The sequence below is a fragment of the Lissotriton vulgaris genome, chromosome 2_1 (assembly GCF_964263255.1).
Source record: "Lissotriton vulgaris chromosome 2_1, aLisVul1.2, whole genome shotgun sequence".
NCBI classification, from domain to species: domain Eukaryota; kingdom Metazoa; phylum Chordata; class Amphibia; order Caudata; family Salamandridae; genus Lissotriton; species Lissotriton vulgaris.
The window spans coordinates 1,135,022,571-1,135,047,639 of record NC_141687.1 but is presented as its reverse complement, the minus strand read 5'-3'; positions in this window follow the sequence as shown (position 1 = coordinate 1,135,047,639).

Below are 25,069 nucleotides of genomic sequence, written 5' to 3'. Positions count from 1 at the left end.
TGTAAGACATATTTTAACTTTACAGAAAAATACAGTCACTGGATGTTGTCATCAGTGATGTCATCAGTGATGTCATTTGAGATGTCATCAGTGATGTCATCAGTGATGTCATTTGAGATGTCATCAGTGATGTCATTTGAGATGTCATCAGTGATGTCATCAGTGATGTCACTAACCATGTCATGAATGATGTAATATGTGACATCATCAGCAGTGGGTTGCGGGTGCGCGATATATAGTTAGTGCAACTAACTATATTTCAATGGTTTTGTGTGAGTAAAATAAGGTTTTGAAAAGGCTAATCCCTAACTATATATGGTCTATAACCAATGGTTTTTTCAGTGAATTTTCAAGGTTTTGTAAATGCAAATTCCTAACTATATATGGTCTATAACCTATGGTTTTTTCTGTGAATATATATATATATATATATATATATATATATATATATATATATATATATATATATATATATATATAATTTTTCACCAAAGATGCGGCACTCAGGGTTTAAGTTTTAACAACAAACGTTTATTTAGTTCTCCAGCTCGGACCAACGCGTTTCAGCCTTACACAGGCTTTGTACACGGTAAGTGAGCTTTTTTCTATGTTTACTATTTATCCCATTTGGCAGTTAGGGTGCATTATGGGACTAGTAGTTTTCCATCATGCAATTATACATTTTTATAACATGCAGTGTACATACATACTAGTATACATCATTTAATATCATGATATTACGCTTTAGTGCTGCTGTACTGATTTTTGTGCGCCAAGGTGTTTAAAGTTGATGCTTTTTACATCTTACAACTGAGACACTGTTAGGGTATAGTACCCAGTGTCCCTATTGCGAATGCATATTTGATATCCTTGGTCTTGTTGTTACGTGTGTCCGGGTATAGTAACCTGTGTTCTCGTGTCAACCAATTAATATGTGTGGAAAACGCTTAAACGCGAACAATCCAAGTGGTGGGAGGCGGCTGCCCTCACCAAGTACGTAGAATGTGACCGGATACCACGCGGATTGAGAATCTTCATAACCCCAACATTTCAGAAACCCGACCCTGAACTGGTCAAAGAGTGGATGGAGAACAATCATTCATGTTCTTGTAAGATGTTGAAAATACTTATCAGACATGCAGAAAAAGAGTGCGCTAATCTAAACACAGAAAGTGAGTCTCTAATTGCAAAATTAAAAGAGAAATACACGGAGAGTGAATTTACCACCGAAATGGCGAAATTGGATAAAAGACTGAGCACAGTTGAAGATGAAATAAAAGCCAAAAAACAGAGAAAGTTCCATCGGGACGAGGTGGACTACAAAAAAGGTCAAATTTTAACATTTGCGAAACGTTTTGATGCGATGCGCACTCAAAGAAAAAAGACAAAGACGGTCGCCCAGAAGTCCGCCCTACAACAAGAAAATGAGGCGGAAAACACACCGTTAACGGAACAAAACACCAGCGAATCTGCTGAAAGCGACATTTCAGACATGATGGATCAACCCTCGGGAAACGACCAGATTTTAAACGAGTTTACCATGATTGCAAGGGGCCGCCAAATGAACACCCCACAAAGAAATCGTGGAAGAGGAGGCAAAGGCGCATCAAAAGTAAGAAGAAAAAGTGCATCAAACAAATCCACAAGCCCGGTGGGATTCCGAACAAGAGGCAAGACGGCCCGCAAGTGAACGCCAACATGACAGTGGTAAATTTGTCCAAACATATTATTTCAGTTGATCAATTTGAAGTTTTAACACGGGGATTATCCTTTTGTCCTACTGCAAAATTTAACTTTGCCAATGCACGTATTGATTTATTTAAATTTACACGTACACTTAAGTTAAGGAAGTGGCATGCCACTAAACCTAAACTTAAAAAAGACCAAATAAAGGATAAACCAAGTGCATTGGCAGCGAATGATGCCGAACTATTACAAACGGTTCACGACCTGGCAGAATGTGAGGACATTAATGAGGACCCCTTTTTGAATGTAATTGACTCGAATATCAATATTGAAATGTGTAGTTCAAGTGGCTTTAAGCCAAGATCGATTTTTGTACCACAAATTGTTAACAACTTTATTGACAGTTTTGAAGTAGGTATGGTACAGGAATTCAGGCGAATAGAGAGGCAAAACACTAAACAAAACTTAAACCTCACAAAGAAGCAGTTTCTGGCTATAAAAGAGATGGAAGGGTGGTCTGATGTAACTATAAAAAATAGTGACAAAGGTGGTAACATTGTGATCTGGCCATTAGAGATGTATTTACATGAAGGTTTGAAACAACTTGGGGATGAAGATAATTATGTTAAAGCTACCATGCTGGAATATAATAATTCTAAACAGGAATATTTCGACAGGTTAAGTGAGTGGAAGGCAAGGGGTGTCCTCGAGGATGAGGAATATAGATACCTCCTATGTAAGAATCCTAAAATTCCAGCTCTATACCTGCTACCCAAGCTACACAAGGATGTAAATGTGCCCCCGGGCAGGCCTATTGTATCTTCAATAGGAAGCCTGTTGGAAAACACTTCCACATACATCGATTATTTTTTACAGCCACTTGTGCACTCACTGCCCTCATATGTAAGGGACACCTCTGACTTTCTAAGTATCATTGACAACTTAAAATAGAAGCAGGGGTATTGGCTAATTGGTCTTGATGTGTCTAGCCTGTACACTAGCATTCCACAGAACCTAGGTATAGATGCTAGCAAATACTTTCTGAAGAACAGGTCACTTTCACATTTAATGCATACTGATATGCTTTTGGAGATGATGCAAATTTGTCTCCAAAATAAGTTTTTCATCTTTAACAAACAGCTATATAGACAGATCAGGGGGACGGCGATGGGTACTTGCTTTGCCCCCAGCCTGGCGGGATTGTACCTAGGCTGGTGGGAGGAGCTAGTGGTGCAAAACATCTCCCACGTTAGTGCCCATGTCGTCCTCTGGTCGCGCTATATTGACGACATTTTCTGTGTCTGGGATGGCACACTGGAGGAGGCAGAAGAATTTGTATTGATCCTTAATGATAATTCTCTGAACCTAACTTTCACCAGTACAATGAGTCAAAAAGAACTTGAGTTCCTTGATGTGAGATTAGAAGTGAAGAATGAATGTTTATGTAGTACACTGTTCCGCAAATCCACAGCGGGGAACAGTTTGTTACATGCGCAGAGTTGCCATCCTCCTAACCTGATTAGAAGTATCCCGGTAGGAGAGCTTATTAGAGCTAAGCGCAACTGTAGCACCCCAGAAGGATATATACGAGAAAAAAACTGTATGATCAAAAGATTTCTTGAAAGGGGATATAGTCGATCCGTAAAAAAACAAGCAGAGGATCGAGTTGATTCACTTAGCAGAAAAGATCTACTTACCTCTAAAACAGATGATAAAGGTAAAGAACAAATAAGATTTATCACTACATATGATAGCCAAGCATGGCAGGTCCGTCGCAGTCTTACCAAATATTGGGACGTGTTAAGATTAGACAGTGATATAAAGGAAGTTCTCAAAGAAAAACCTGCAATAACCTATAAGAAGGCAAGATCATTGAAAGACTGTCTAACTTCTACTTTAATCAAGGAACCTAAGAAAACTAACATGATTCAGGGTTTTTTTCCTTGTCGAAAATGTAAGGCCTGTAGGCACAGCCACAAGTGTAAAACACTCAAATTGTCATTGGATCACGAACCGCATAAAATCAACAAACATCTCCATTGTAATACTGACTTTGCGATTTATGCGCTTCGTTGCCCTTGTAACAAATTTTATATTGGGTGTACTATTAAGCCAGCAAAAATGAGAATACTTGAACACCTGAGGGCAATCAAGAATTTAAATCAACAGTACCCAATGGCAAGACACTTCTCCACAGAACACAAGCAAAACCCTGATCTGTTAGAATTTACAGTAATTGACTGCATTGAAAAGAGAGAAAGGGGAGGAAACAGATGGCTTGAACTCCGTAAATTGGAGTCAAAATATATCATTCAGTACGACACTTTACAACCCAAAGGTCACAATGTGGGTGAAGAGTTGGCAATTCATCTGTACAGCTAGCAATGTTTTATAGATATGTTAAATCTGACAGCCGCCCCAGCAACTTCTCCATTCCGATGGATTTTAATGTTTTTAATAAGTGTGATTAGACATAACCTAGACTACCACAAGTAAGAATATCAATGTAGTTTTTTTGCTTTGCAGGGTGAGGACACTGACCGGAAAAAAATCAAGATATATTCCCACTGGGGCAAAACAATTTCTTTAGCATCATGCCCACTGGGGCACAATTTTGTGACTTTTATTTTCCGTTAAAATAATTTGGTAACAACAACGAGCATTGGAACTATTCTAAAACGGAGTTTTCAAAATTTAAATTGATGCATAAACATGTGATTTAACATGTGAGAATATTGTGTCATTAAATAATTACCTCTGCAACAATATAACAAACCACTTGGTTAAAACTCGCAACATTGTAACATTGTGAGTATGTTGTCTATGTCAATTAGTCACATGCACGAAACAATTATGTGAATGTATCACTTTAAATGGAATGGTAATGGAACAGACCTGGACCCGTGAGCAAGAAGTCGGCTGACTTCAAAACGCGTTGGGTAGTATTCCTTGTGCCTAATAAACCCGTCTGCACAGTATTGGGGCTTCGACTCTGGTTCTTTCTGTATGCTCAGAACTTCCAGGAGGTGATTGAATATGTATATATATATATATATATATTCACTGAAAAAACCATAGGTTATAGACCATATATAGTTAGGAATTCGCATTTACAAAACCTTATTTTACTCACACAAAACCATTGAAATTCCATATATAGTTAGTTGCACTAACTATATATCGCGCACCCGCAATCCACTGCTGATGATGTCACATATTACATCATTCATGACATGGTCAGTGACATCACTGATGACATCACTGATGACATCTCAAATGACATCACTGATGACATCTCAAATGACATCACTGATGACATCACTGATGACATCTCATTTGACATTACTGATCACATCACTGATGATATCATTCATGTGATAATACGATGAACCTCTTCAGACTCTAATATAACCTTAGATACAATCAGTGTAAACAGACACTCACAGACTGTCACTCATCCATGGAGTTACTCACACACCTAGTTAGTCATGCAAAGAATCAATCACACCTCCATTTCCTCAACTATACAGTTATACAAACTTTACTTATTCAAACATATACTAACACATATTTACTCTCTTATACAATCCCTGATACAAGTTCACAATGATCCATACAGCCACTCACACATTCACTGGCTCTTATGCATAGTTATTTATATATGTCAACTCTCACATGTACTGTGTTTTACATATGTACTTACTTTGACATGTAGCGCTGAGATATCCATTCACTCACCAATACACTCATGCACACAGTCAACCGCCCATATAGCTGTTTCCACATGCACTTTTGAAACCATACATCTAGTGAATCAACTGCTCACACATCTATGCACAGAGTCATACACCTCCCAGCCACCCACACACACACTCAGTCTCCCATACAAATACTTGGGCAACCAATCAATAACCCATATAGTTACTCATATAGCTACTTATCAACACATGCAACAGTTTACAGAACAACAGACATAATGATGCACAAATTAAGACAGTTTAGTCACTAACTCATGCACTCAGTGAGACACATTTAATCACTCACTCATACAGTCAGTCATGCACCTACTAAATCCTTCATCCAGACACTTATACATCCACTCATTCTTCAATATGTAAGACATATTTTAACTTTACAGAAACATACAGTCACTGGATGTTGTCATCAGTGATGTCATCAGTGATGTCATTTGAGATGTCATCAGTGATGTCATCAGTGATGTCACTGACCATGTCATGAATGATGTAATATGTGACATCATCAGCAGTGGATTGCGGGTGCGCGATATATAGTTAGTGCAACTAACTATATATGGAATTTCAATGGTTTTGTGTGAGTAAAATAAGGTTTTGTAAATGCGAATTCCTAACTATATATGGTCTATAACCTATGGTTTTTTCAGTGAATTTTCAAGGTTTTGTAAATGCTAATTCCTAACTATATATGGTCTATAACCAATGGTTTTTTCAGTGAATTTTCAAGGTTTTGTAAATGCTAATTCCTAACTATATATGGTCTATAGCCTATGTTTTTTTCAGTGAATATATATATATACATACATATATAAACATATATCATCTGTATATCTATATAAATACAAACATAAATGCATGCATACATATACTTATATGCATTTTAGGGTTGTTAGGGCGTTTTCGTGTGTATTATGTTGCTTTTTTAGGGCTTTTGGGTCAATTAAGTAGGGTTCCCGGAGCCTAGGGCTGAGGGGCCGGTTCAGTTTCGTGCGTATTGGTGTTGGCAAGGTTTTGAGGGATTTTGGCGGTTTTTGGTCGAGATTTGGCCGTTTTATGGCTTTTTTTGTGTTTGCGGGGGGCGCGTATTCGGGTTGAAATTCGTCCCCGTTCCAGTGGATGGATTGGGCTGATTTTTAGTGAGATGTTAGGGAATCGCTGGAACTAGTGTCCAGCCAAGTTTGAAGCGGATCGGAGCAGTGGAAGTGCTTTAAAGAGCAATTTTTGTGCGGAGTAGCGAATTGTCATGTTATTCAATGGGAGTTTTTGGTGCGCATGGAGAAGGTGAATTTGGGGTGTTCCAGTTGCGCTAGAGGGACGGGGCTTGGGTGAGCTGTAGGGAGAGTGGATCGGCAGGTGTGCCGAATTTTTGGGATTTGTTGGCCGAAGGGAAGGGTGTGCTTGGGCAAAGTCGATTTGGTGAAAACGGTGCGTTATTTACATGAAAGTTGAAAAAACACTAATAAAAGCAAAGCTAAAAAGCCAACACATTACAAACAGAATGGCTTTAACTTGGGCGAGATCTATTGCATTTTCAATGCTTGTTTACTTTGGTTCCATCAAGAAGGCATTCAGATGTGTCACACATTTGCCATAAATTCTGAATGTTAGCACTCTAGTTGCACATTAGATCACTGTAATAAAGCTACTGCTCACCAGGGACGTCTGCTGCTGGTATTCAAAGTGCATGTTTCAGTCTGCATGTCAGAATTTTTTTAATGAAATAGAAGAGGATTTGAGAAGTCACTCAAAATGATCCCTAATTTTTCTTTCTGATGCACTAATCATACTTTCTATGGCAAAATTAACCCCCTCATGTTGTTCCTTTTTAAATTGAGTGTTTTCAGACTTGCCACTTCATTCCAATCAAGATGGCTTCTGGTGTGCCATACTTTTGTCATAAGTAAGACTGTTAGCGCTCTAGTTGTTCTTTAGAACACTCTGGGACATTCTGTCATTGGGCTATACTTGGGGTACATCTGGGTGATATTTGGGCTACATTTAGGCTCTTTTGTCTCTGGTGGCCATCTTGCGAGACTATGTCAGAATTTTTTAATGAAATTGAAGAGGGTTTGAGAAGTCACTCAAAATGTGCCCTAATTTTTCTTTCTGCAGCACTAATCATAATTCATATGGCAAAATATACCCCCTCATTTTGTTCCTTTTTAAATTAAATGTTTTAAGAGTTACCACTTTATTCCAATCAAGATGGCTTCAGGTGTGCCATACCTTTGTAATAAGTAGGACTGTTAGCGCTCTAGTTGTTCTTTAGAACACTCTGGGACATTCTGTCATTGGGCTATACTTGGGCTACATCTGGGTGATATTTGGGCTACATTTGGGCTCTTTTGTCTCTGGTGGCCATTTTGGGAGACTGCATGTCAGAATTTTTTAATGAAATAGAAGAGGATTTGAAAAGTCACTCAAAATGTGCCCTAATTTTTCTTTCTGCAGCACTAATAATACCTTCTATTGCATAATATACCCCCTCATTTTGTTCCTTTTTAAATTAAATGTCTTAAGAGTTACCACTTTATTCCCATCACGATGGCTCCAGGTGTGCTATACCTTTGTAATAAGTAGGACTGTTAGCGCTCTAGTTGTTCTTTAGAACACTCTGGGACATTCTGTCATTGGGCTATACTTGGGCTACATCTGGGTGATATTTGGGCTACATTTGGGCTCTTTTGTCTCTGGTGGCCATTTTGGGAGACTGCATGTCAGAATGTTTTAATGAAATAGAAAAGGATTTGAGAAGTCACTCAAAATGTGCCCTAATTTTTCATTCTGCAGCACTAATCATACTTTCTATGGCAAAATATACCCCCTCATGTTGTTTCTTTTTAAATTAAATGTTTTAAGAGTTACCACTTTATTCCAATCAAGATGGCTTCAGGTGTGCCATACCTTTGTAATAAGTAGGACTGTTAGCGCTCTAGTTGTTCTTTAGAACACTCTGGGACATTCTGTCATTGGGCTATACTTGGGCTACATCTGGGTGATATTTGGGCTACATTTGGGCTCTTTTGTCTCTGGTGGCCATTTTGGGAGACTGCATGTCAGAATGTTTTAATGAAATAGAAAAGGATTTGAGAAGTCACTCAAAATGTGCCCTAATTTTTCATTCTGCAGCACTAATCATACTTTCTATGGCAAAATATACCCCCTCATGTTGTTTCTTTTTAAATTAAATGTTTTAAGAGTTACCACTTTATTCCAATCAAGATGGCTTCAGGTGTGCCATACCTTTGTAATAAGTAGGACTGTTAGCGCTCTAGTTGTTCTTTAGAACACTCTAGGAGGCTGCAGTAGAACACAAAGGAATCAACTGACAGTCTCTGTCCTTGTTGGATGTACATGTTTTACTGAGAATGTCAGACTTCATTTTCACATGACTGAGAAAGATAATGTGAATTTACAGAAAATATGCTTTCAGTTTAGCTTATAGATCCCCTTCCAAACCACTGTGGGAAAATCATGAGATATTAGTTTTCTTTCAAACAATATTCATGATATCACAGCAGAAGGTTTTTTTACATGGTAAAATCACCTTAGAACCCACCACAATTCCTAAAACGAGTATGGTACCATCAACAAATGATTTATAATGTAACTAAAGTCCTAAAACCCTCTATTAACTACAATGCTTTTTAATGAGGTGCTATCATGTATATTGGTCCCAAGATGGCTGCCAACACTTCTTGGATGAAGTGCTGACAGCCAATCAGATCAGATGTCTGGTTAGGCTCCGCCCAGATATATATATTTTTTTGAACCTAAATTACTCAAAATCCACTGGAGCACATATATTGAGACCTAGCAAAGGCACATCAGGCTAACAGTCCCTACAATTTTGCCAAGTTTCATGCAAATCCATTCAGCCGTTCGAGCTAAAAGTGAGGCCAACCGCCCTATGGAAATTAACATGGGAAAAATGCGTTTTGGGACCCCCCTTTTTTCTCGGCCCCCCCTTGATGAAACCCCCCCAAATTGTCAGGGGCTGCTCAGACACAAAATGTTCCATTTTCCTGAAAATTTCAGCCAATTCCGTCCACAAACGCCAAAGTTATTAGACATAGAATTTTCAAAAATCCCATAGAGAAAAAATCCTAACTATATATACCTACTGGCGACCGCCAGTAGGTAATATATATATATATAAATATATATATATATATATATATATATATATAATATATATATATATATATATATATATATATATATATATATATTCACTGAAAAAACCATAGGTTATAGACCATATATAGTTAGGAATTTGCATTTACAAAACCTTGAAAATTCACTGAAAAAACCATAGGTTAGAGACCATATATAGTTAGCTGGACATTTTATTGACATAAAACCAATGAAATTCCATATATAGTTAGTTGCACTAACTATATATCGCGCACCCGCAATCCACTGCTGATGATGTCACATATTACATCATTCATGACATGGTCAGTGACATCACTGATGACATCACTGATGACATCTCAAATGACATCACTGACGACATCACTGATGACATCTCAAATGACATCACTGATGACAACATCTAGTGTCTGTGTGTTTTTGTAAAGTTTAAATATGTTTTACATATTGAAGAATGAGTGGATGTATGGAAGACTGAGTGTGTGTGTGGCTGGCTGGGAGGTGTGTGACTCTGTGCATATCAATGTGTACTTGTATCAGTGATTGTATAAGAGAGTAAGTATGTGTTAGTATATGTGTGAAAAGTATGGTGTTCTGTTTTTAACTGTATAGATGAGGAAATCGAAGTGTGATTGATTCTTCACAGGACTGACTAGGTGTATGAGTGCATATGATAGTGTTGTAATAATGAGTGACTGTATGTATGAGTGATTGTATGGGTGAATGAGTGAATGTGTGTGTAGACGTAGAAATCAGTGAGTGCGTATGTAGTAACTGGTATTGGTGTGTCATGATGTCATCAGTGATGTCATTTGAGATGTCATCAGTGATGTCATTTGAGATGTCATCAGTGATGTCATCAGTGATGTCACTGAAGTATGGTGTTCTGTGTTTAACTGTATAGATGAGGAAATGGAAGTGTGATTGATTCTTTACAGGACTGACTAGGTGTGTGAGTAACTCCATGGATGAGTGGCAGTGTGTGAGTGTCTGCATAGGTGTATGAGTGCATATGATAGTGTTGTAAAAATGAGTGACTGTATGTATGAGTGATTGTATGGGTGAATGAGTGAATGTGTGTGTAGACGTAGGAATCAGTGAGTGCGTATGTAGTAACTGGTATTGGTGTGTCATGATGTCATCACTGATGTCATTTGAGATGTCATCAGTGATGTCATCAGTGATGTCATTTGAGATGTCATCAGTGATGTCATTTGAGATGTCATCAGTGATGTCATCAGTGATGTCACTGACCATGTCATGAATGATGTAATATGTGACATCATCAGCAGTGGATTGCGGGTGCGCGATATATAGTTAGTGCAACTAACTATATATGGAATTTCATTGGTTTTATGTCAATAAAATGTCCAGCTAACTATATATGGTCTCTAACCTATGGTTTTTTCAGTGAATTTTCAAGGTTTTGTAAATGCAAATTCCTAACTATATATGGTCTATAACCTATGGTTTTTTCAGTGAATTTCATTGGTTTTTTAAAAGCTAATATCTATAGCTGTAAAATATATTCTTTATTACGTGACGTATCACGTAGCCACATGAGACGCCTCATGACGCGTCGCATAACCCTGACGTATTGGTTCTGCAGCGCAAACAAAACCCGTAATGTAAGCGTGCCGGAGCACGCTTTCAGATATATATATTTTTTTTAACCTTAATTAGACAAAATCCACACGTGCACATATCTTGAGGCCTTGCAAAGGCACATCAAACAAACAGTCCCTACAATTTTGCCAAGTTTGCTGGAAATCTATTCCCTTAATTTTTTTTTTACTGTTTCTCTTGGTTTTCCCCTTGTTACGCTTACCGGGACGCTACCCGGTACGCGAACCGGACGCTCCAAAAACACAAGATGGCGGACTCCCGTTACGCTGCCGGTTAGCTGCCCGGTTCGCTTACCGGGAAGGGCCTCTACCGCGAAAAATCGCGGGGGACTTTAATATCCCCTCATCAATCCTAGGGGGTCAGGAGGGGTTTACCTTGCCCCCTTTCCTTCATTTCCCCCTTCTTTTTTCACCACATCTTGTCTCTCGAACCTACCGAGAGACAAGATGGCGGCCGCTCCGGACTGTTTACAATGTTGACAGCTACGCTGCTGGTTAGCTGCCCGGTTAGCTGCCTGGTGAGCTGCCCGGTTCGCGTACCGGGACGTGCCTCTATGGCGTAAAATCGCAAAATGTTTTGCCCCGCGGGGCACTTTAATATCCCCCTCATCAATCCTAGGGGGTCAGGAGTGGTCTACCTTGCCCCCTTTCCTTCATTTCCCCCTTCGTTTTTCACCACATCTTGTCTCTCGATCGTACCGAGAGACAAGATGGCGGCCGCTCCGGTTTGTTTAGAATGTTGACAGACACCGGAGAGCCAATCAGATTCGCTTCGCGAAGTTCCGTTACGCGTCAGGTACGCGAACCGGGGCGCTAACCGGAGCGCTGTCACAGATATATATATTTTTTTAAACGTTAATTTCTCAAAATCCACTGGAGCACATATATTGAGACATAGCAAAGGCACGTCGGGCAAACCATATCTACAATTTTGCCAAGTTTCATGTAAATCTATTCAGCCGTTCGAGCTAAAAGTGAGTCCAACCGCCCTATGGAAAAATGAATGGGAAAAACGCGTTTTGGGACCCCCCTTTGTTCTCGGCCCCCCCTTGACGAAACCCCACCAAATTTTTAGGGGCTGCTCAGAAAAACAATGTGCCATTTTCCTGAAAATTTCAGCCAATTCCGTCCACAAACGCCAAAGTTATTAGACATAGAATTTTCAGAAATCCCATAGAGAAAAAATCCGAACTATATATACCCACTGGCTATCGCCAGTAGGTAATATACATATATAAACATATGTAATCTGCATATCTATATAAATATAAATGCATGCATACATATACATATATGCATACATATGCATGTTATTTACATGAAAGTTTTAAAAACACTAATAAAAGCAAAGCTAAAAAGCCACCTCATTACAAACAGAATGGCTTTAACTTAAACGAGGGCGAGATCTATTGCATTTTCAATGCTTGTTTACTTTGGTTCTATCAAGAAGGCATTCAGATGTGTCACACATTTGCCATAAATTCTGAATGTTAGCACTCTAGTTGCTCATTAGATCACTGTAGTAAAGCTAGTGCTCACCAGGGAAGTCTGCTGCTAATCATGGTTTTCAGCCATTTTCCCGCATTTTTCATCCCGCAGACTTTCAGTCCGCATACCATTATCCCGCAAGGTCATTGAGCTCGCATACTATTATCCCGCATTATTTCAAAACGCATGTGCATTTATCGCGCATGCCTTTACAAAGAATTACGTTTTAAAGGCATGTATGGTAAATGCATTTGCGTTGTAAAAACCACGATGACGAGAGAGGTAAGTGGGTTTGTGTTAATTTTTTCGTGGGTTAGTGATTGTGTAGTGTAGTGTAGTGTTGTGTAGTGTAGTGTTGTGTTAGTGTAGTGTAGAGTTGTGGTGGTTGTTTAGTGTAGGGTCATGCTGGGGGTAGTGTTTTAGGGTTTAGGGTTGTGTTGTAGTGTTTGCGTAGTGTAGGGTCATGCTGGGGGTAGTGTTTTAGGGTTCAGGGTAGTGTTGTAGTGTTTGCGTAGTGTAGGGTCATGCTGGGGGTAGTGTTTTAGGGTTTAGGGTTGTGTTGTAGTGTTTGCGTAGTGTAGGGTCATGCTGGGGCTAGTGTTTTAGGGTTCAGGGTAGTGTTGTAGTGTTTGCGTAGTGTAGGGTCATGCTGGGCGTAGTGTTTTAGGGTTTAGGATAGTGTTGTAGTGTTTGCGTAGTGTAGGGTCATGCTGGGGGTAGTGTCTTAGGGTTTTGGGTAGTGTTGTAGTGTTTGCGTAGTGTAGGGTCATGCTGGGGTGTAGTGTTTTAGGGTTTAGGGTGGTGTTGTAGTGTTTGCGTAGTGTAGGGTCATGCTGGGGGTAGTGTTTTAGGGTTTTGGGTAGTGTTGTAGTGTTTGCGTAGAGTAGGGTCATGCTGGGGGTAGTGTTTTAGGGTTTTGGGTAGTGTTGTAGTGTTTGCGTAGTGTAGGGTCATGCTGGGGTGTAGTGTTTTAGGGTTTTGGGTAGTGTTGTAGTGTTTGCGTAGTGTAGGGTCATGCTGGGGTGTAGTGTTTTAGGGTTTTGGGTAGTGTTGTAGTGTTTGCGTAGTGTAGGGTCATGCTGGGGGTAGTGTTTTAGGGTTTTGGGTAGTGTTGTAGTGTTTGCGTAGTGTAGGGTCATGCTGGGGGTAGTGTTTTAGGGTTTAGGGTAGTGTTGTAGTGTTTGCGTAGTGTAGGGTCATGCTGGGGGTAGTGTTTTAGGGTTTTGGGTAGTGTAGGGTCATGCTGGGGTGTGGTGTTTTAGGGTTTTGGGTAGTGTTGTAGTGTTTGCGTAGTGTAGGGTCATGCTGGGGGTAGTGTTTTAGGGTTTAGGGTAGTGTTGTAGTGTTTGCGTAGTGTAGAGTCATGCTGGGGTGTAGTGTTTTAGGGTTTTGGGTAGTGTTGTAGTGTTTGCGTAGTGTAGGGTCATGCTGGGGGTAGTGTTTTAGGATTTAGGGTAGTGTTGTAGTGTTTGCGTAGTGTAGGGTCATGCTGGGGGTAGTGTTTTAGGGTTTTGGGTAGTGTTGTAGTGTTTGCGTAGTGTAGGGTCATGCTGAGGGTAGTGTTTTAGGGTTTAGGGTAGTGTTGTAGTGTTTGCGTAGTGTAGGGTCATGCTGGGGGTAGTGTTTTAGGGTTTAGGGTAGTGTTGTAGTGTTTGCGTAGTGTAGGGTCATGCTGGGGGTAGTGTTTTAGGGTTTAGGGTAGTGTTGTAGTGTTTGCGTAGTGTAGGGTCATGCTGGGGGTAGTGTTTTAGGGTTTAGGGTAGTGTTGTAGTGTTTGCGTAGTGTAGGGTCATGCTGGGGTGTAGTGTTTTAGGGTTTTGGGTAGTGTTGTAGTGTTTGCGTAGTGTAGGGTCATGCTGGGGGTAGTGTTTTAGGGTTTAGGGTAGTGTTGTAGTGTTTGCGTAGTGTAGGGTCATGCTGGGGTGTAGTGTTTTAGGGTTTTGGGTAGTGTTGTAGTGTTTGCGTAGTGTAGGGTCATGCTGGGGGTAGTGTTTTAGGATTTAGGTTAGTGTTGTAGTGTTTGCGTAGTGTAGGGTCATGCTGGGGGTAGTGTTTTAGGGTTTAGGGTTGTGTTGTAGTGTTTGCGTAGTGTAGGGTCATGCTGGGGGTAGTGTTTTAGGGTTTAGGGTTGTGTTGTAGTGTTTGTGTAGTGTAGGGTCATGCTGGGGGTAGTGTTTTAGGGTTTAGGGTAGTGTTGTAGTGTTTGCGTAGTGTAGGGTCATGCTGGGGTGTAGTGTTTTAGAGTTTTGGGTAGTATTGTAGTGTTTGCGTAGTGTAGGGTCATGCTGGGGGTAGTGTTTTAGGGTTTAGGGTAGGTTTGTAGTGTTTGTGTAGTGTAGGGTCATGCTGGGGGTAGTGTTTTAGGGTTTAGGGTAGTGTTGTAGTGTTTGTGTAGTGTAGGGTCATGCTGGGGGTAGTGTTTTAGGGTTTAGGGTAGTGTTGTAGTGTTTGTGTAGTGTAGGGTCATGCTGGGGGTAGTGTTTTAGGGTTTAGGGTAGTGTTGTACTGTTTGTGTAGTGTAGGGTCATGCTGGGGGTAGTGTTTTAGGGTTTAGGGTAGTTTAGTTGTTTAGTGTATGCTAAAGGCATATTCGTTCTAAAAGTTTTCGTTATTTTAATTTGCGGCCTAATAGTACATGCGGGATTTTTTTTGCGGACTGATGGTATGCAGGATTTCTTCATATATTCGCTAATCATACTTTCTATGGCAAAATGAACCCCCTCATTTTGTTCCTTTTTAAATTAAATGTTTTAAGAGTTACCACTTTATTCCAATCAAGATGGCTTCAGGTGTGCCATACCTTTGTAATAAGTAGGACTGTTAGCACTCTAGTTGTTCTTTAGGACACTCTGGGACAATCTGTCATTGGGCTATAGTTGGGCTACATCTGGCTGATATTTGGGCTACATTTGGTTTTTTTTGTCTCTGGTGGCCATCTTTGGGCTACATTGGGCTATATTGGGCTACATTGGGCTACATTTGGGCTCCAACATATATATAGCCCAATGTAGCCCAATATATATTTTTCAAAGTTAATTTTCGTAAAAACCACTGGAGCCTATATCTTGAGACATAGCAAAGGCACATCGGGCTACCAGTCCCTACAATTTTGCCAAGTTTGGTGTAAATCCATTCAGCCGTTCAGGCTAAAAGTGAGGCCAACCGCCCTATGGAAAATTGCATGGGAAAAACACGTTTTGGGACCCCCCTTTTTTCTCGGCCCCCCCTTGACGAAACCCCCCCAAATTTTCAGGGGCTGCTCCGAAACAAAATGTTCCATTTTCCTGAAAATTTCAGCCAATTCTGTCCTCATAAGCCAAAGTTATTCGACATAGAATTTTCAAAAATCCCATAGGAAAAAAATCCTAACTATATATACCTACTGGCTATCGCCAGTAGGTAATATATATATATATATATATATATATATATATATATATATATATATATATATATATATATATATTATAATTTTTCACCAAAGATGCGGCACTCAGGGTTTAAGTTTTAACAACAAACGTTTATTTACTTCTCCAGCTCGGACCAACGCGTTTCAGCCTTACACAGGCTTTGTACACGGTAAGTGAGCTTTTTTCTACGTTTACTATTTATCCCATTTGGAAGTTAGGGTGCATTATGGGACTAGTAGTTTTCCATCATGCAATTATACATTTTTATAACATGCAGTGTACATACATACTAGTATACATCATTTAATATCATGATATTACGCTTTAGTGCTGCTGTACTGATTTTTGCGCGCCAAGGTGTATAAAGTTGATGCTTTTTACATCTTACATCTGAGACACTGTTAGGGTATAGTACCCAGTGTCCCTATTGCGAATGCATATTTGATATCCTTGGTCTTGTTGTTACGTGTGTCCGGGTATAGTAACCTGTGTTCTCGTGTCAACCAATTAGTATGTGTTTTGGATGTTTTTAATCTAAATGTACATAAAGCTCTTCATCAAAGTTCATCCCAAGCTGCAATTTCGTTTTAAGTCTGATTATGAGCTTTGATTCAATTTGTCTCAATTTGCGGTGTCTGTTGCCTCCTCGTTCGTCCATATTGACCATATATATTCCATAATAGGACATGGCTCTCCAGACGCTCTTTTGACATATGGCCGTATGTTTTGCTGTGTCATAGGACATGTCATTGTTCTTTACAGCCCTAATGTGTTCCAAAATTTGTTTTTTCAAAGCGCAGGCCGTGCTTCCAATGTATCTTGACCCACATTTGCATTGTATAACATATACAGCATGTCAATTCTATTCCTGGTGACAGGGTTGGACAGAATCTTTATTTTTTCTTCAGGCCGCTCTTAACTCTTTGATCAGTTCTGATGTCCAAATCTTCTATTTGTTGAGTTCCTGATATTTCAGGGGTCCCTTGGTCATACAGTAGTCCGAATATATTTTGGAGATCAAGAATTTCTTCAATCTGCCAGTTTGACCGATTGTCTGGTGGCTCCCCACCTATTATTTCCGGGCTCTGTTTTGGTCGTCTTGCATGGAATTTTGCTAATTTCAATTTCCGTATGTACTTGTATAAATCAATTCTTACTTCAGTTGGGTTGAAATGTTTTTCAGGACAAAAGGAGAGTCCTTTGTTTATTAGCGATCTTTCTACTTCTGTTAATGCATGTTTGGATAGGTTCACTATCAGATTTTCTACTTCTGATTTCTTAAGGGATAGTCTCTTTTTTCTTTTGGCTCTTCTGGTTTTCCTTGTTTTGCAGCTGTTGCATTTGACCCTCTTCCTCGGGTCTGGAATGTTCCTCAGAACAGGAGAACATAGCAAACAAGGGATATCACAGTGTGGGGAACAGCCAAGTCTTAAGGGACTTGCGAAATGGCAGAAGATGGGTAATGGCACAAATGCAAACTGTAAGAGAATTCCACAGTTTGGCTGCCAAGAGGCCAAACGACTTGCCCCCCACCCTTGCTTTTCTAACACGAGGGACACAGACCAGACCTTGATTGGTCGATCGTAAGGCTCTACTGGGCTGATAAGGTTTCAACAGGCCCAGTAGCCCCGCTGGCGCTTGAAGTGGCAAGATTTTGTGCGCAATGCAGAGCACCTTGAACTGGATGCGAGCTTCGACTGGCAGCCAATGCAATTTCACAAGAACGTGGGCCACAGAGTGAGATTTAGGAAGAGCAACTAGCATACGAGCGGCCGCGTTCTGAACCCTCTGCAAGCGTTTGATGCTAGCCTTGTTAGCACCAAGAAATAGGGCATTGCCATAGTCTAGTCTTGCCAAGATAGAAGCTTGCAGGATGGTCTGATGTACTCCGGGAGGGAAGAAACCAAGCAAGGGTCTCAGCCCTCTCAGAAGCCCAAAACAGACAGAAGCTACAGCCTTTGTCTGCTTATCGAAAGTCAAACCGGTATCGAACCAGACGCCCAAGTTCTCCACCGTCTCCTTTGGTACCGGTGCGGGCTTTAAATGGTCGGGCCACCATTTCTCCGACCAGAGTCCCTGGTCCTTCCCATACAACAAGATCTCGGACTTTCTGGCATTTAGTTGAAGTTTATTCACCTTCATCCAAGCCGAGATAGCTGTTAGATCCTCCTTAAAATTTTCCAGATTGGTCCTACATTTTTGGGAGAAGGCAATCACCAACTGGGTGTCGTCGGCATACGACACCAGAGTCAGCCCTCTGTCTCTGGCCACTGTCGCCAAAGGTCCCACATACAAATTGAACAGAAGGGGACTCAAGATAGAGCCTTGAGGAACCCCTCTGCCCAGAGCATGTACATGCGAGTGGAATGGCGGCACGGACACTTGGAACGACCGTTCAGACAGAAAGGACCAAACCCATTCCAAAGCAGCCTCCCTAATACCAATCGTCCAAAGACGATGAAGGAGAATCTCATGGGATACCATGTCGAATGCGGCACTTAGGTCTAATAGAATCAAGGCAGCTGATTCATCCACATCCAACCTACTTCGAATCGATTCCGTAACCGCCAAAAGGGCAGATTCTGTGCTATGGCGGGGGGAACCCATGTTGAGATGGGTCGAAGATGTTATGCTCATCAATGCATTTGGATAAGATGACATTAACGTGGGCCTCGACCACTTTCGCCATAAACGGAAGCTGTGATATCGGGCGATAGTTGCCCGGATCCTCAGGGTCTAGAGATGGTGTACATACATACTAGTATACATCATTTAATATCATGATATTACGCTTTAGTGCTGCTGTACTGTTTTTTGCTCGCCAAGGTGTATAAAGTTGATGCTTTTTACATCTTACATCTGAGACAGCACAACTAAATATTGGCAAACAAATATTCAACCAAGTTGAGAAACTATACAAAAAGGAAATAAACAAGAGTTGGGAAGTAATAGCACTGCAAAAATATATTGAGGTAAAGAGGAGACCAATGGGGCTCAGAATTTTTACAATGCCAACGCACCCAGAAACCAAGAAGGAACTGATTGAGGACTGGGTAGAAAATAACACAGAATGTTCACTAAACATGATGCGTATCCTAATAAAGCACTCCAAAATTGATATAACAGACATCACGAGTAAAATCAATGAGTTAGAAGATAATATCAGACAACAGATTAACAAAGAGGAGACATCAAAAATGAGAAAAGAAATGGATGACAGACTGGAAAAATATGAAACTGAGATAGAAGAACGTAAAGAAAGAAAATTTAAAAGGGATGAAAAAGACTATGCAATAGGCAGGATTCTAACTTTTGCCAAATGATTTGATCATCTCAAAAAGAACTTTCCAGCAAAAAACACGACAGGTACATCCCCCAGCACTAGCAGATCAGAAAGACGTGAAATGGAAGGATCTGACAGTGGAGCTAGCAATACTGGTCGTGATTTTTTAGAAGAGGTGCAGCTTTGGAACCTGGACAAAACTTTATCCAGAGGAAAGGGCCGCGCAAGAGGAACATTCCAGACCCGAGGAAGAGGGTCAAATGTAACAGCCGCAAAACAAGGAAAACCAGAAGAGCCAAAAGAAAAAAGAGAATATCCCTTAAGAAATCGGAAGTAGAAAATCTGATAGTGAACCTATCCAAACATGCATTAACAGAAGAAGAAAGATCGCTATTAAACAAAGGACTCTCCTTTTGTCCTGAAAAACATTTCAACCCAACTGAAGTAAGAATTGATTTATACAAGTACATACAGAAATTGAAATTAGCAAAATTCCATGCAAGACGACCAAAAAAGAGCCCGGAAATAATAGGTGGGGAGCCACCAGACAATCGGTCAAACTGGCAGATTGAAGAAATTCCTGATCTCCAAAATATATTTGGACTACTGTATGAGCAAGGGACCCCTGAAATACCAGGAACTCAACTAATAGAAGATTTGGACATCAGAACTGATCAAAGAGTTAAGAGCGGCCTCAAGAAAAAATCAAGATTCTGTCCAACCCTGTCACCAGGCAATAGGATTGACATGTTCTCTGAAGCAATATTTGAGGAGATAGAGAAAATAACAAATATTAGAAAAGAAAATAACAGAGAAAATCGAACAAGTAAGGAACGAAATGCAATAAAGACACTTAATGAAGACTTCAATTTGACCATCAAACCGGCGGACAATGGGGGAAATATTGTCCTGATGGACACGCAAGACTATGTAAAAGAGGCTAACCGTCAATTGGACAATCCCACTAATTACAGCAAGTTACAAATAAATCCAATAAATCAAATTACACTGCAATTAAATGGATTATTACATGACTGGCAAATGAAAGGATTACTGAATGAGGATAAGAAAAAAATTTTAACTAATGAATTTCCAGTGATCCCCACGATCTACTTTTTGCCCAAGATCCATAAAACGCTAATTAACCCACCCTTTAGACCAATAGTCTAATAATGTGGAAGTCTTTATGAAAACATATCACAATATGTAGATTTATTTTTGGCACCCATTGCTAAGAACATGAGTTCTTATATTAAAGACACTGGGGATTTTTTACGAATAATAAAAGACATCACATGGAATGAGAACTACCTACTGATAACAATCAATGCAGTGTCATTATACACCTCAATAAAACATGAAATTGGTTTAAATGCATGTAATTACTTTTTGAAGCAACGGAACATAGGGGAGCTTAAACACACTGAAATGCTCATGAAGATGATCAAATTATGCCTTACCAATAATGTGTTTCTATTCTACCACCAACTGCACAAACAAGAATGCTGAACGGCTATGGGAATTTTGTTCTCACCGAACCATGCAAATATCACAATGGAATGGTGGGAGAAAACCATTGCATGGAACCCAATAAATCAAATGGATCTGGACCGGATAAATCTATGGGTCCGATATATTGATGATCTGTTTTTAATTGGAACGGAACAAAAACTGAATTTGACTCATACTACTCAAAATTATGTGACAATGGCGTGGGATTACAATTCACATATGCTATCAACAGAAAAGAAATTGACTTTTTAGATCTAAAAATATATGTTGAGAACAACAAAATACAGACATCTCTTTTCCGCAAAAAAACATCTACAAACAGTATATTGCATGGGACAAGTTTCCACCCACAACCACTACTTGTAAGCATACCTTATGGCGAATTTATTCGCATGAAAAGAAATTGTTTGATGGAAACAGATGCAGAGAAGAGAATTATTGAAACAACTGAAAGACCAAGGTCCCGTGGATACAGTGAAAGAATATTGGAAAAAAGCGAAAATAAAGCAGAACTCAAGACCAGATCCACGATACTAGCAACTCAAACAACAAAAAAAGATGAATCGCAAGGGCCACCTCGTTTTGTGACTACGTACAGCAAAGAAAGTCGCATGATAAAAAGTAAAATAAAAAAGTCCTGGCATCTCACATCCTGATATAGGCAAATTGGTAGGAGATGTACCGATGATAAGTTACAAAAAAACCTCCTCTCTGAAGGACCAACTCGCCCACAGCCATTTCAAAGTAAATACATCTGGAAAGAAAAATAATTGGCTCACGGACCAGATAAATGTCTTCAGAAAATGCAATGTTTGCAAGGCGTGTAAGATCGGCCAAAATAAAAGCTCCTTTGAAGAACCCTATGGAAAAAACACCACCATTGCAGGAAGAATCACATGTTCCTCCACACATGTGGTATATGTTATACAATGCAAATGTGGGTCAAGATACATTGGAAGCACGACCGGCACTTTGAAAAAACGAATTTTGGAACACATTAGGGCTGTAAAGAACAATGACAAGTCCTATGCCACAGCAAAACAAATGGCCATATGTCAAAAGAGCGACTGGAGAGCCATGTCCTATTATGGAATATATATGGTCAATATGGACGAACGAGGAGGCAACAGACATCGCAAATTGAGACAAATTGAATCAAAGCTCATAATTAGACTAAAAACGATAATGCCGCGAGGGATGAACTTTGATGAAGAGCTTTATGTACATTTAGATTAAAAACATCCAAAACACATATTAATTGGTTGACACGAGAACACAAGGTACTATACCCAGACACACGTATTAACAAGACCAAAGACATCAAATATGCATTCGCAATAGGGACACTGGGTACTATACCCTAACAGTGTCTCAGATGTAAGATGTCAAAAGCATCAACTTTATACACCTTGGCGTGCAAAAAACAGTACAGCAGCACTAATGCGTAATATAATGATATTAAATGATGTATACTAGTATGTATGTACACTGCATGTTATAAAAATGTATAATTGCATGATGGAAAACTACTAGTCCCATAATGCACCCTAACTGCCAAATGGGATAAATAGTAAACATAGAAAAAAGCTCACTTACCGTGAACAAAGCCTGTGTAAGGCTGAAACGCGTTGGTCCGAGCTGGAGAAGTAAATAAACGTTCATTGTTAAAACTTAAACCGTGAGTGCCGCATCTTTGGTGAAAAATTGCATGTTATTGGGTCAGGATCTGGCCCCTGTGCAGAGCACCCACAGTTGAGCGCGGAGATGATGGATCACTTTGGACAGAAATATATATACATATATATACATACACAGAGGTTCCACAAATCTGATAGATCTCATGGTGAGATCTGATTGGCTGACAACACTTCAACAACCAAACATGCACAAGAAAAGATTAGAGCAGGATAGGAATACTCGGGCCCTCTAGGTCTGGGACCAAAAATATTTTTTTAACCTTCCCACAAATTAGTTGGCAAATTTAACCAAAAAAAAGGCACAGTTTCCTGTGCTCATTGGTATTAGCTCCCAAGTAGGCCAGGTTCATGGGGGAATTGTTTGTAATTGTAATTGGGGAGGGGGGTTCATGTAGCCTCCCTCCCTGAACCACTTTCTGCCCAGGAGACACTCATCCTGTGGCACGGACGATATTTCCAATTTCATTACCGGGTTGGCCATCCCCTAGGGTTCCGCCTTTTTTAATATTGAGGTGGCACACAGCCCCCCGTCCAGGCTGATTTCAGCCCCAGGGACCACCTTCCCCTGCGGCCTGGCTGAAACAAAGGGAGGGGGCATGCAATACATCTCCCCAGGCTATTTTCAGCCCCCTGGGCCAAACCCTCAGGAATAGGCTGTGCAAACAAATTGAAGGTTGCCATTTGGCCCCCATCCCATAGCCCTTAATGGCCCTGGATACCCATTCCCTGGGCCAGCTTTAGCTATGTACTGGCGTGCACCCCCGGACATATCAGTTTCCCTGCGCTCATTGTTGTAGGCCGGGTAACCTGTGTATGCCGTCACTTGGTGGGAGCAATTTTAAAGCTCTCCGCCAAGCGCGAGCAAACACTAAGGGTCTGATTAAAAAAAGGGCCTACGCACTCATGGCAGAGGCCCTGTAGTCACAGCGTGACCTCTGCAATGGGTAGTTGGAGTACGGAGATCCCACCATGAGTGCAGGGCCCAACCACAACTGTGCGGCATCCCACACAGGTGCAGAGGCCTTTTGTGAATAGGGCCATAAGCCTGTGCACAGCAGACAGGAGTGTCAAAAATGCTCCTGGCTCCTGTGAGCTGATGTTTCATCTGCACTCAAGAAGGCAGGGAAACAGATGCGCCCACAGGAAGAAGCATTTGTAGCTGCTCTCTGTGGGTAGGATTAATGCCAGCTTCTGCTGAAGGCGGATAGATGGCTGGGGCCACAGTGGAATTGGGGCTCCCCCACTGCCACCAAAAATATGTGGGCTCTAGGCCCTGGGGATGGTATCCCAGGGGCCATTGGAAGTGGGCTGGGTGCCCCCTATATCTTCATAACATGGCTGGGCCCAGTGAAATGGGGTCCTGGTGGCTGAAATCAGCCCAGAGAGGGGGGCTGCATGCACCCTCCCCCATAAATTAAGCAATGGTCCCTATGGATACGTTTTCCGGAGCCAAATAGGGCCTGGGGATGGGGCTACATACCCAGCTCCCATAAAAAAAATGTGGTGTCCCAATGGGATAGTGCCGCTGGGGTTGAAATTGGCCCAGGATAGGAGCTGCTCGCCCCCCTCCCAGGTGTGGTCAACCCACCGCCACGCACAGCTGAAGGCTGTGTGCAGTGTGGAGTTGGCTGCATGCAGGGGATTAGCTCTAGTCTAGACCCTGCTAGTCACAGAAGAAGACCGTGCACAAAAGAAGGTCATGTGCAGTTGTGGTTAGAATAATATATGCCTATTAAATATTACTTTACATTTTAAAAAAACATAGAATTTCACTAAAAAATAACAAATGTTACGGGTAGGTTATAGTTTGATAACAGAAATTAAAAAAACTAAAAATTCACTGAAAAAAACAAAGGATACAGAGACATTATATTTAGATACTCATTTTGCACACACAAAACCATAGAAATTCAGCTGTTATTGTTATACTTATCTGAAAAACTTTAACATGTGTCTTAAAGTAACTTTATGTTACAGCAAACAAATGATGGATGGAATGCTGACAATATAAACATTCTTACCCAGTCAAAAGATCTGGGTGAAATCCATTGTTCTTTTGCCCACTACGCCACCACAGTTTGGACCCAGCCATATGCAAATCAGTCTTGACCCTATGCCCCATGGGAACAGTCCAAACCGAACTGCCAGGCCAGGTCCTTCTTGGACCGGAAACAAGCATCCTGGGACCGGTTTCAGGGTATGTCACCCTTCTTCAGCCAGGCTAGCTTGAATCCAGTGGCACAGTGAGCAAGGGACGCACGTCTGGGCATACCCATCCCATTTAGGGCGAAAAGTGTTACGGAAAATTAATGATGGATGGAATGCTTGCAAAACACAGAAAATGTGGATGACCACGGTTAAGCACTTCAATCTCTTGAATTGGTTTATCAGTATTAATTTTGTGCACAAAATATACGGAGCTAGCCACACAGATACTCCTCTGTTGTGACAGATACCA